Source organism: Patella vulgata, chromosome 5, assembly GCF_932274485.2.
Source record: "Patella vulgata chromosome 5, xgPatVulg1.2, whole genome shotgun sequence".
Classification (NCBI taxonomy): domain Eukaryota; kingdom Metazoa; phylum Mollusca; class Gastropoda; family Patellidae; genus Patella; species Patella vulgata.
The window spans coordinates 45,667,132-45,679,808 of NC_065883.2; the positions used below are offsets into that span (position 1 = coordinate 45,667,132).

Genomic DNA, 12,677 nt, shown 5'->3' on the forward strand with positions numbered 1-12,677 from the left:
AAAGAAATATTCTTTTCTAATTTCCATTAAACCATTAAAATATAATCTTGCATAATCCTCAAGAATTAATTCTAAGGTCCCGAATTGGTCTTCATTAACAATTTGGGACAGAAAAATCTGAATGTAAAGCAATAAATGTAGACAGCGTATACATGTACTACAATCATGAACGCCTTGCGATTTTTAATATTGATTACTTTCTCTAAAACAATCCTACGCTAACCAATCAGATATCTGGCTTATAGATACACCACAGATATACACGGTCATGTAAGTCTTTTTCACTCTGCTTGGATAAGAGATAAGTCGATTTCATTTTGTGATACCGAAGCAAGGAATGAACGGGTGTTAAACCTCTCTTAGTCAATGAACTATTCAACTGTCTATTACTGTAGTGTTCTACCAAATTCTCCGTGAGGACCAACATATTAGCTGCCCTTTATCAATACTAAAAGACCACGTTTCATTACTGATATTGAAATAGAAAAGGCAAGACAAAAGAATAGCGTGGACGTTTTTTTTAAAAAAAAATCTTCTGACACTGATGAAAGGTGAACAATTTCCATTTACACATTATATCAGAAGTATATGCTGTTTCATCTACTAGACAACCATTCAAGTGTGCTATTTATATTTTGTATTTTTCCCCCTTTGATCTTCTACTCTCGTTTGGTTAATTTAGATTGAACAAGATTGAATAGGTTTGTTGTTTGTTATTTCAAAGCGACCTAATTACGAATTATTTCTGACATTTAGAAGCGTAATGGCCTCCTAGGAAGTCGTGGTGCTTTCCAAGTTTTAAGGTTCATCTAATGAAAATAGAAAATCAATCTCATGCCGAGGATTCACACTCTACCGTAAGTACTTTCTATTTATTTCATTGACACATTCTAAAGTGTGCATGGCTTCCGGTAATTTTGTATATGGATTTCAAAACATACTAAGATTATCGCGACATATGGAATCACGAAACACAAATAGACGAAACGTATCCGCTATGCGTACAATTTTCGAAAAAATACTAACTGCACCACACTCTCACGGAAAAAAATCAAACTTCATACCTCTATCTCTTACAGTTTCTGAGATATAGCTGAAATGGAAACAAAAATATTAATATAAATATCAAAGCTTAACTAGAATTGCACGCAATGCTGAAGACTTTTACGACGCCGAAACGCCACGTTGAGCGGATACAAGACAAACTCCCCCCCCCCTCACCCCCCACACACCATCCCCTACACACACACATAACTAAGATATTCACATTTTCTTCGTATAAGCATTACAATAAAAGGAAAATGATAAATAAAGTTTAACAATTTACAACACATCTCATGTCGCTGGAATCGTTCGATGTCGGCTATCCAAATGTGTAATTGAAATCTCAAAATTCCTAGAAATAACAATTACAGAAAATTTTGTAAATTTTCGAATTTTCACGGGAAAATGGGAACATCATACTATTCATAGTTTTTAAATTTGGCAATTTTGAACTGCTATATAATCAACATTTTCTCCGGCTATACAAAAATATGACTTTCTCAAAAATAATCGGTTGCAAATTAACAGACTTATTGCCGATTTTCAATTTTTGAGCACGTTAAAGATTTCCATCAGTTAAACGAAATAATATTTCCTATTGATTAATTATTTCGTTTTGAACTGTTTTCGGATCAACAGCGTCTCCTGCTACACAATATTACTATATAACAGAATTATGGCTGGTTTTCAATTTTCGTGATTTGACGCATTTTCTCTATTCTCACCAATTTCGAAATAGCTTTAAGCAATAACCACCATCCATTTTCCCGAATGAAAATTAAACATCAGATCTCAATCTCTTATAGTTTCTGAGAAATAGGCGGAATGGAAAAAAATAATAACTTATATTGCTGGAATGGGATAAACGTCGGCTATCCAAATATATAATTGAAATCTCAAAATTCCAAGAAATAACAATTTTGGAAAAGAAATTAAATTTTCACGGGAAAATGGCAATATCATAGTTACTGTTATCTGATCAATAATGTCCTCGGCTATACAAATATATATAAAAATCGGTTTGAAATTGCGGCCGAGTTTCAATTTTCGTGCACGTTAAAGATTTACATTCCTTCCGGTCTGCTCACAACTTTCGAGATAGTTTTAAGTACCAACCATTCACAGCATTCACTGGAAAAAAATCAATATTTAGAACTCAGTCTTTGAGATCTACGAGGAATGTCAAAAATAATTAATTCGAAGGGAAATTATTACTTACTAAAATGAGTTATTTGCATTGGTTAACAGTAAAACACTCAATTGTCACTGGACAAAATCTCTCTATCTACTTAGACAATTTCTACCGATTTTGACCATTTTTTACCTTTTTTCACCTAGTTCTGATATTTCAAATTTTTGAACAACGGTTTTGTGCAACAGATAACCCATTATACTATCTATACAGAAAGTTTGAAAAAATATGGGCGAGGTTTGAGAGGAACAGGTGTCTAATCTTGCTCGAAATCATAAAATATCGCCGTAGTGACACCTGGTAGCCCACTAATAGAGCAATTTGTAGTACTATTTGATAATTTATGCAAAATTGTATTCGACAAATATAAGTGCACGAGAGGATATGATTTATAATTTGATAAATACATGTTTATGTCTATTCTCCATTGTCAGTATATTAGGTATGGTATGAGTTGATTTAAAACGCAAATTAATTTGTTTATGAAATATTGTGAGAATAACAGGAAAAGGGGTCAAAGTTCAAGGATAGAATATGTCTAAAAGCACGTGATCGGAAAGTTACCATTTCATATTTGGCATGAGTGACCAATCACATGATTAATTACATCATAATAACTAGCAAATAGAATAATTAATGACCGTGAATCTGAGAATATACATGTATGATTAATAGAATGTGCGTACTAAGGTAGATAGCCATGTAGTTCTTTTAGTGAGAAGATGTAGGAAATTCCATATAAGATGAAACGAAATTTAGGTAATCCTGGGAGAAAACAATTGAAATCTTTGAAAAGTTGAGAATCTTCAGTCATTTATTGCTTTGCCTAGCCCAATTACAATAATTTATAATCAAATTGTTTCCAAAATCCCTATTTTTTCCCCCAGGCTTACCTAAATTTCGTTTCATCTTATATGGCCGAGTTCGTAAATTTGTGCGTTACCCTATATTTAGATTTCAGTGAAGTCCGATAAGTCGGTTAGAAGACGGGTGCGGATTTTTTAACAGCGTGTTGTGTCGCTCATACTGACTCTAGCGAGGTAAGCTAGGTCTTAGTTTCTCACTAAGATGTCCCTTTACATTGTATAGGCGTTCACACGGATTGACACCCCACCATTTAGCAGTAAACCGTTGCCCAGTAAAATTGACTGGGAAGTTTCGCCAAGGATTCAAGACGTACATGGCGAGAGTAATGAGACCTACGTTAAGAGCGGAACTAGAGATGCTATAGCTCGTTCTTTGCAGGGACTAGAGACACATTTGAATGTTACCAACAACTAGCAACCTCCCTACTAAAAACATTTTAAAAAAAAAATGACCTGAACAGGCATAATAAAAACAGGAGGAATGTTCCGTTGGTTAATACCCCAGACGAAATATATGTATGGACGTCTTTACAAATTTAATATATTCCATTTAGTCATGATTTAGACATAAGAGAAACAGAGTAAAATGAGATTTAGCGTCCACTGGAAACAAACTAGTTCATTATGAGACTAACATATGGTGATGCATATCTATGGACATCTTTACAAAGTTAAAATATTCCTCAGTCGTTAGCAAAGATGAATTTGACTCAAGGGAGAAGTGGGGGTTTAAGGTCCCCCCGACACATACTAGGTCATTTTGGAAATAATATATGGTACAATTTTACTTCAATAATTCGCTTGAGCGAAAAGAGAAAACCCATGAGGATGGACAAACAACACTACACCATGCTACCTTCAAGCTGTCACGTCACTTAACTCAATGACAGACCTTATGATCTTAAATCTAAGTGTTAGAGCAGGAATAAGGTCCATGCAGTTCACACATAATAAATCATCTTATATGAATATGATATGGTAATGAAATGTTAAATATAATAAACGATTCAGAGTGGGCATATTTCAGCTCTCCGGAGAAGGATTACTGCATTGTCAATAGCTGCGGAAGGTTCGCAGCAGTATCGTCAGTACGTTCTCGTGGCTGGAAATGTTCCGTGGAGAACCGGACAACCGAACCGCGATAGTTCTTGAGTGGTAGAGAACCAAAGTTGTTTCGAAAATCGCGTACAAAATTTCTACTATGCTAGATGCGTGGACAGCGTTGCCCAATACTCTGAACCCTGATTCTTAAGTTGCGGGTCCCCTTCCCATGGGCGTGAGGGTCCGACAAAGCGTCGAAATGTCGCGTTTAATTCGACTTTTGCGTACAACAGTCAACTTGAAGGAAGGAAGATCAGACAGCATTTACACTCGAATATAGGAACGTAGGTATATGTAGGAGGTTGGCACATGCGGTACCATAAATCTCGTTGTGATGTATGCCACCTTCCCCATCAGAGATTTCAATACCAGACATTGAATCTCCCTACACTTTAATGTTTCTTTTAATGGTACTTTTTCTTACATGAGCAGGTGGACAATAGATACATGTATATAAAGTTTGTGATCCCTGCAAAATCAATCATAGACGACTTATGCCCCTTTTTCATATGACTACCAAGCGAGCGTGAAAGTCAGATTTTGTCACGAAAATATTTTGATTTACACAAAATGACCTATTTGACACGAGACACTTTCAAATAACGAAACGTATAGATTTGGAGATAATCGTTGGTCATTGCTGAAAAAACGCTGCTTCAGTTAAATTGTACTGATATAAAATCTTGCAATCCTAACCCATACAGTTATGGACGTCCGTGCCTGATCCTGCAAAATTATATACCAGTTACGCACCTTTCCTACGATGAACATCCTATTTTGTCACAAAAACTTCGTGATTTTTAACCAAGATAGCATATGTAATGTTGATAATCAACGGTTATTTGAACTCTTGAAGACAGTGGTCGGTCATCAGTGAAAATGAAACTTATCTTTCTGGAATCGGAATGATCTAAGCTGTTCGAATATTTAGGTCAAATTCGTAAATAAAATGATAATGATAATTTATTGAAATTGAACTTGTAGAGCGCCAAAATCCAGCTTGTAAAACTGCTCTGTGGCGCTTGTAAAACGAAATGAAATGAAATGGGGTTTAATGTCCTACTGTTCTGCTCCTATGCTGGGCTAATGAAGACGGGCATACGCCATAGAGTGTGCTATGAGGGAAATTTTGCCCGGGCAGCGGCACTATCGCCTACTCTTATATCGAATTCCAACTGCCAAGGGATCTTTTACGTGCAATTCCAATGTATACAGGGGACCTCGGTTTTTCGTCTCATCCGAAGGACTAGACAGCTGTCCTTGTCAGCCCCCCCACCGTCCTGCATCACTGACAAGGGGGAACCACGCCGGAAAATCTGGATGAACTTTCTCGGCCAATGCAAGGATCGAACACTCGACCTCTAGGCTAGCGAGCCAGCGTCTTACAAAGTAAAACAAACTAGACCTGCTTGGCAGTGCTGAATCGGCTTTCAGGCAACAAACCCGAAGGAAGCATACGAAAGTCAATTCACTAGGCTATAAATCGCATTTTTAGCAAAAATCATAAATTTTTTGCATTTTTTCAAAATATCGGATATTTTTTCGACTACTTCTGGTTTTTGGATCATTGTCGGGATAGCTTTAACAAGCTGTTTAGATACTTAACTTTCTGTGTCGGAAACATCCATTGAGCAGTTTTCGAAAAAAAAAGATATATAAAAGAGCATTTTTAATAATTTAACGATTTTTCAACTTCTTTCAAAGAAGGGGTCATTTTTGGACCACCTATATTATTTCAATGCTTTTATTTTTGGATTCACACCCTAAACCACCGATAGAACTCTGATTAAGAAAAATCGTAGGCGTCGTTTTCGAGAAAAAGGCGTCTGAGAATGCTCCAAAACGGAAAATACTAGATTTTCGGCGTACCTTAATTCATTTCCTAACCATTTAATTCGTATGCATGGGACTATCCGACGACATTTTATTTGTTTTGGTCCGCTAATATCTGATGGAGGATTGAAGTTTTTGGCAAGAGCGCCAACTAGTTCCGGTATACGAATCATTGTCGGAATAGTTTTAACAACCGGTTTTGGACCTTGCATGTTCACAGGGCTCTATAATGATATACTACATGGTCCGATCAGATAAATACCCCTGAGAAATTCTATGTTCAAAAGTGCCAAAAATGCAAAAATGTCAAAATATCGAAAACTAAATTTCAATAACTCAATAAATATTATACATCGTTAGAATCGTAATTAGGTCACCTATCTGAATGTATAACTTTTTTTTGAAAACCTGTTAAAATCAACAAATAATAGAGCATTTTCCAAAATTTCACGATTTTTCGACTTTTTTCCGATTTACGGTCCCTTTTTTGTCCTATTCCAATTATTTCAAATTGGATGGCTTCATGCAAAAGGCTACTGAAGGGACACTCGATAGGGAAAGTTTAAGAAAAATCGCTAGGGCAGTTTTCGAGATACAGGCGTCCAAAAACCCTCCAAATCAGAAAGAAAATACTTGATTTTCAGCGTGCCATATTTTGCTTCCTGCTCATCGTATCTGTATGAACCCAACGATACCTTAATCGTTTTCATCTGTTCATATCAGATGGAGAAATCGCGTTTTTCCCAAAAGTATTCATTTTTTGCGTTTTTTTTTTCAAAATATCAAACATTATTTCGACTACTTCCGGTTTACGGATCGTTGTTAAAATTGCTTTATCCAACGGTACGACCATATGGCTTTATGTTCCATGAGTTTCTTAAACATCGATTGGGGCTTTCAAAAAAAATATAAGAGTTATAAAATGGGCAGAAAATTCGAAAAAATTCGAAAAATAAAGGCCGATAACTCTGAAATAAACTTATATTTCTGGAACCGGATGGACTTCAGGTATCCAAAAATGTAGGTCAACTTTAAAATGTTTGAAAAATAACTAAAATTGTCTCGTAAACAACGTATTTTCAATTTTCGAACGATATCAGTCATAAACGGATATATTAGAAATTGACAAATGTGAGATAGCCATTGTCTTGGGACTATCCAACGACATTTTAGTTGTTTAGGTCCGCTGACATCTGATGGAGAAATTATGTTTTTCGGAAGACAACCATTTTTTAGTTATTTATTATAATTCCGGTATGCGGATCATTGTCGGAATAGTTTTAGCAACCGGTTTGGGCACTTCAGTGTAAAAAATGCCAAATCGTCAAAATACCGAAATTAAATTCTAATTACTCAATACATATTATGCATCCTTAGAATCGTAATTAGGCCAACTTTATAAATATATAAACATTTTTTGATCCGGTGATAACAAATTTTCTTTTGCGTTTATTTTTTTTCAATCCCTTGACTACTTCCGGTATAGGGATCATTGTTTTAGCAGCCGGTTTGGGCACTTAAATATATTACATTATCTGACCTCATGAAATCACCCCGAGAAACACTATGTTCGAAGGTGCCAAAAATGCCAAAATGTCAAAATACATTCCAATAACTATATACATATTATGCATCCCTAGAATCGTAATTAGGTCAGCTATATAAATATATGAACTTCTTTTGATCCGGTGATAACAAATTTTCTTTTGCGTTTATTTTTTTTCAATCCCTTGACTACTTCCGGTATAGGGATCATTGTTTTAGCAGCCGGTTTGGGCACTTAAATATATTACATTATCTGACCTCATGAAATCACCCCGAGAAACACTATGTTCGAAGGTGCCAAAAATGCCAAAATGTCAAAATACATTCCAATAACTATATACATATTATGCATCCCTAGAATCGTAATGAGAAGATTTTCCAAAATTTAGCGATTTTTTTTACTTTTTTCGATTTTCAGTCCATTTCTTATCCTGTTCCAATTATTTCAAAGTCTTATTGTATGGCTTCATGTACAAGACTACAAGTCTATCAAATAGGTACAGCTACAACATGAATTTCGGACTAAAATAGACAGCAACATTTCGAAATTTTAAAATTTCAACTGCTTTCTTTTAGACCCCGAGATAAGATATCCAAAAATGTAATTGTTTTTGGAATAAGTAAAGAACTAGTTTTCGACCATTCGAGGAATTCTGTTCTGGTCATGGTTTTCATTAGACATTGAAACTCCTGATCGATATATCTGACAGTCTTCGAGGTGTAGGCGGTAAGAGGTAAATAATACGAATAACTAGACATGCAAGCAGCACTGAACCGACTTTCAAGAAACAGACAGGAAGGAATCATACCATAGCCCATCTAACGAGCTATCCAACGATACTTTAGTTGTTTTGATCCGGTGACATCCGACGGGGAAATCGAGTTTTTCGCAAATAAAACACTCATGTTTTTTTTTAGGTTAACGGATCATTGACGGGATAGTTTTAACAAGTGTTTTGGGTAGTTAACATCAGTAACATATTTAAATGAGATTACAGAAATAACCACTTGGATTGTTCTTTGCATGACAGAAAATTGACTAAAATTTAAACAGAATTTCCCTTAATAAAGCCGTATCAAAATGTATAATTTTAAAAGTGATCCTGACAAACTTGGTTATTTCTCGCCAAGGGAAGATGTTAGAAATGCTTTTTTGATATCCATATCATCGTATTGATTCATACTATTTGAGGGGATCACGTGGCTAAGTGGGTAAGACGCTGGCTCGCTAGCCTGGAGGTCGGGTGTTCGATCCCTGCATTGGCCGAGAAAGTTCATCCAGATTTTCCAGCGTGGTTCACCCTTGTCAGTGATGCAGGACGGAGGGCCTGACATGGACAGCTGTCTAGTCCTTCGGATGAGAAGAAAAATCGAGGTCCTGTGTATACATTGGAATGCACGTAAAAGATCCCTTGGCAGTTGGAATTCGACATAAGATTAGGCGATAGTGCCGCTGCCCGGGCAAAATTTCCCTCATAGCACACTCTATGGCGTATGCCCGTCTTCATTAGCCCAGCATAGGAGGAGAACAGTAGGACGTTAAATTCCATTTCATTTCATTTCATACTATTTGTCCATTAGAATCAAATATTATAATTTTATACGAATAATGAATATCACTTTATGTTTGTTTATGTTTGTTTTGTAAGCCAAAAATTTAGTTTTTGCCAAAACGATATTACTGCCGGTGATAATGAAAATGTTAAATTAGTTTTATGAAATCATAAATGGCATTATGCATCACATGGTGAAAATGTTATGAAAATTGAATAATATTTGAGACTTTTATGGAACAAAAATCTTGAAAAGTTACGTGTAGAAAACCGTCTATTTCTCCTCAACTGAGCAAGTTAGAAACTAATTATTGATATCTGTATGATTGTATGGGTTCATTCTATGTGTTGATTGGGTATCAAATATCATAATTTTAAAGAAATAACAAACATGACTCATTTAAACAATCTATTTGCTTTGAAGGCTAAAAATACAGGGTTTTTTTTTCCAAAACGACGTCGTTTTCGGTGTCAGTGAAAATATTAAATTAGTTTGGCCTAGTCAAAAGTGACAATAGGCTTTAAATGGTGAAAACAAAATTAAAAATCGAATAATAATTTACTTTTTTATGGCCAAATATCTATGAAAATTGGCTTGTGTAAATTCAAACGTTACATACTAATTTTGACATAGATTAATGCTACAAGTTTCTAAAAGGTACAAATAAATATTCTGAAATATGAAAAGTCTGAATGCATTGTAAATAATTCATTCTTACACCTTTTTCACCTTTAAATCGAAATGTCGCAAATACAAAACCGAAAAAACCCCAAAAAAACGAGCCCTACATATTTTGCTAATTTAGTAGGGATATTAATCTTGGTCTATAAGATTTGTAAAAAATAATTTTTGCTTTAGAAAAGACGTTCCGAACCGTAAAAGTTGTAGTTTTTGGCTAAATTACGTCACTTCCGGTGACAACAGATAACTTTATCGCCAATAGAAAAGTTGAGAATTTGCAACATCTAATTAACCTAGAACTCATAAACTGAATTGACACAAACGTTGTTAACATTTTTGCTCAAATCAGATGACCCTGGCTAAAGGGCCAAAAATACATATAGATAAATAAAAAAATAATAATTTGGCGCATAATATCTGCGATGTTTCATCAAAAATAAAAAATCTAAATCTATATTTAGATCATGAGACAGGCTTTTAAAAAAATGCAATTCTTTTGATGCTACGACCGACTTTTCGAAGGTAGAACTTTCGGAATTGTTTTCGGTGGCATATATCTATCGGGAGAATGTAACAGATAATTGATAATTGAGATATAAGGGGTGCTGGTAAAAAAGAATAATAACTAGAACTGCGTAGATGTACTGAATCGGCTTCCGGAAAGCAGACGAGAAAAATTTCATACGGTAGCCCATTCATTGAGCTATCCAACGATACTTTGGTTGTTTTGATCCGGTGGCATCCGGTGGAGAAATCGGGGTTTTCGGAAAAAAACATTCATTTTTAGCGATTTTTTCCAAAAAAATCTGATATTTGTTCGACTACTTCCGGTTTACAGATCACTATCAAGTTAGTTTTTCTCTTATTTTTAGAGCAAATGTACATCGTGGTTGGCTTATTTCATCTAATCAGTAAAATAATATGTACCTGCTCAGATATAATAATTGTGTAGCAATAATATTTTCAATAAGCTGATAGTAGTGAAAAAACTCCAATCAGTCAGGAGGTAATTTGTAGTTGACTAGCTAACCAGATGTGCACACTTTGATTGACACGGCATATATTTGGATGTGGGCGTGACCTGCCCGTGTTTTTGTTATCCCTAAGTGGTCGCCATGTTTTTTCTACAAATTGAAAACTACATGTAGTATGGCGGTTGTTTGGGGAGTTAACCTTTTTTTATTTAATTATTTCTGTAGTTAAGTAATCGGAGTTCAACTTTTACTTTCTGTACCAGAGGTTTCAGAATCATCCATTGAGTAACAACGAATTTTTGATTTTTTTTTCAAAGATTGAGACCCATTTTATATCATTTCAATGCCTGGGACCTATATTGAACCACCTATATCATTTCAAGGCTTTTACATTTTGATTCACACCCTAGATCGGCGCTAGGACTCTGATTAACAGAAGTTTAAGAAAAAAATATAGGCGTATTTTTCGAAACAAAGGCGTCTCAAAAGGCTCCAAATTGGAAAATACTAGTTTAGGGCGTACCATAATTTATTTCCTAACCATCGAATTTATATCATTGGATGTCATATGACAGTCAATTAATGGGACTATCCAACGACATTTTAGTTGCTTTGACCCTGTGACATCTGATGGAGAAATCTGTTTTTCCCAAGACCACCAATTTCTTTTCTTTTCTTTTAACAACCAGTTTGGGCTCTTGAATATAAGCAGGGCTCTATAATGATATATTACATTATCTAATCTCATGAAATCCCCCAGAGAAATCATATTTTCAGAAGTGCCAAAAGTGCCACGAATGCAAAAATGTCAAAATATCGAAAATTAAATTTCAATAAATCAATGCATATTATACATCCTCATTATCGTAATTAGGCTAACTATCTAAATATATAAACGTCTTTTGAAAATCTGTCAAAATAAAAAATAAAAATAACAGAGCATTTTCAAACATTTTGCGATTTTTGCACTTTTTTCGATTTTCAGTCCTTTTTTGTCCTATTCCAGTTATTTCAAAGTCTTCTTGGATGGCTTTACAAAGCTTCCTGATCATCGTACTTATATTGCTGGAATCGGATTGACTTACCGACCCTGAAGTTTCAGAAAAATCGACCAAGCCGTTAAAAAACGGGAAGGATCAGAATATGAAATGAAAATGGCGGGAAAGAATTCAAAAATGGCTGGAAAATGAAATGAGATAACTATAAATAAAACTTATACATTTGGCACGAAAACTTCAAAGTGGAAATTCAACATTATAAAATTTTTATGATTCAAATATTCGACCCTGACCCAGCGTTTCCAGAAATGTATTAATTTTGGAAATATGAGACGAATTCACGAAACGACGGTCTATTTCGATTATTTACAAGCCACCATTAATTCGACCCCGGGCCAGGTTCTTCAGAAATGTATTAATTTCGGAAATAGGAGACGAATTCTCCAAACTACGGTCCATTGTGTTTATTTCCAAGCACGTTAATGTGGATTTTTCACTATTTTTCATATTTAATTTAGGTGACCAAAATCAAAAATCTGCTTCAAGATGGTGGCATTTCCGGTTCAATCTGACCTACTTTTTTTTCGATTTTTGTCTTCGATTTTCTTCCGGGATGAAACGTCAATGACGTAATTTTCAAAATTCAAAAATCGGAAATAGCAGATTTAAAGTAATTGTTTTAAGGTCCTCAGAGAAAAAAAAAAGAATTACTAAAATAGGTCAAAAAGTCACAAAGTTCGGCTATGTAGGTCAATTTTTTCGTCAGTAAAATACGGTGATTTTGGATTCCTAAACCGTTTTAAAAATATATTTAATCAAAATTCACCACCCATTTCTCGGAGGGGGGGGGGGTAGAGGTAGGTCAAAGTTTAAGAAAGATCCTATGGTT

General features: G+C 35.0%; 1 long non-coding RNA gene across 1 annotated transcript in view; it reads left to right on the forward strand.

The window, feature by feature from the left end:
- Positions 1-709: 709 nt before the first annotated feature.
- LOC126820292 (uncharacterized) overlaps positions 710-12,677 on the forward strand; it is an 88,296-nt gene continuing 76,328 nt past the window's right edge. Inside the window, exon 1 of the long non-coding RNA XR_007679915.2 lies at positions 710-857. This is a non-coding gene — a long non-coding RNA (uncharacterized LOC126820292). The remainder of the gene's footprint in view (positions 858-12,677) is intronic.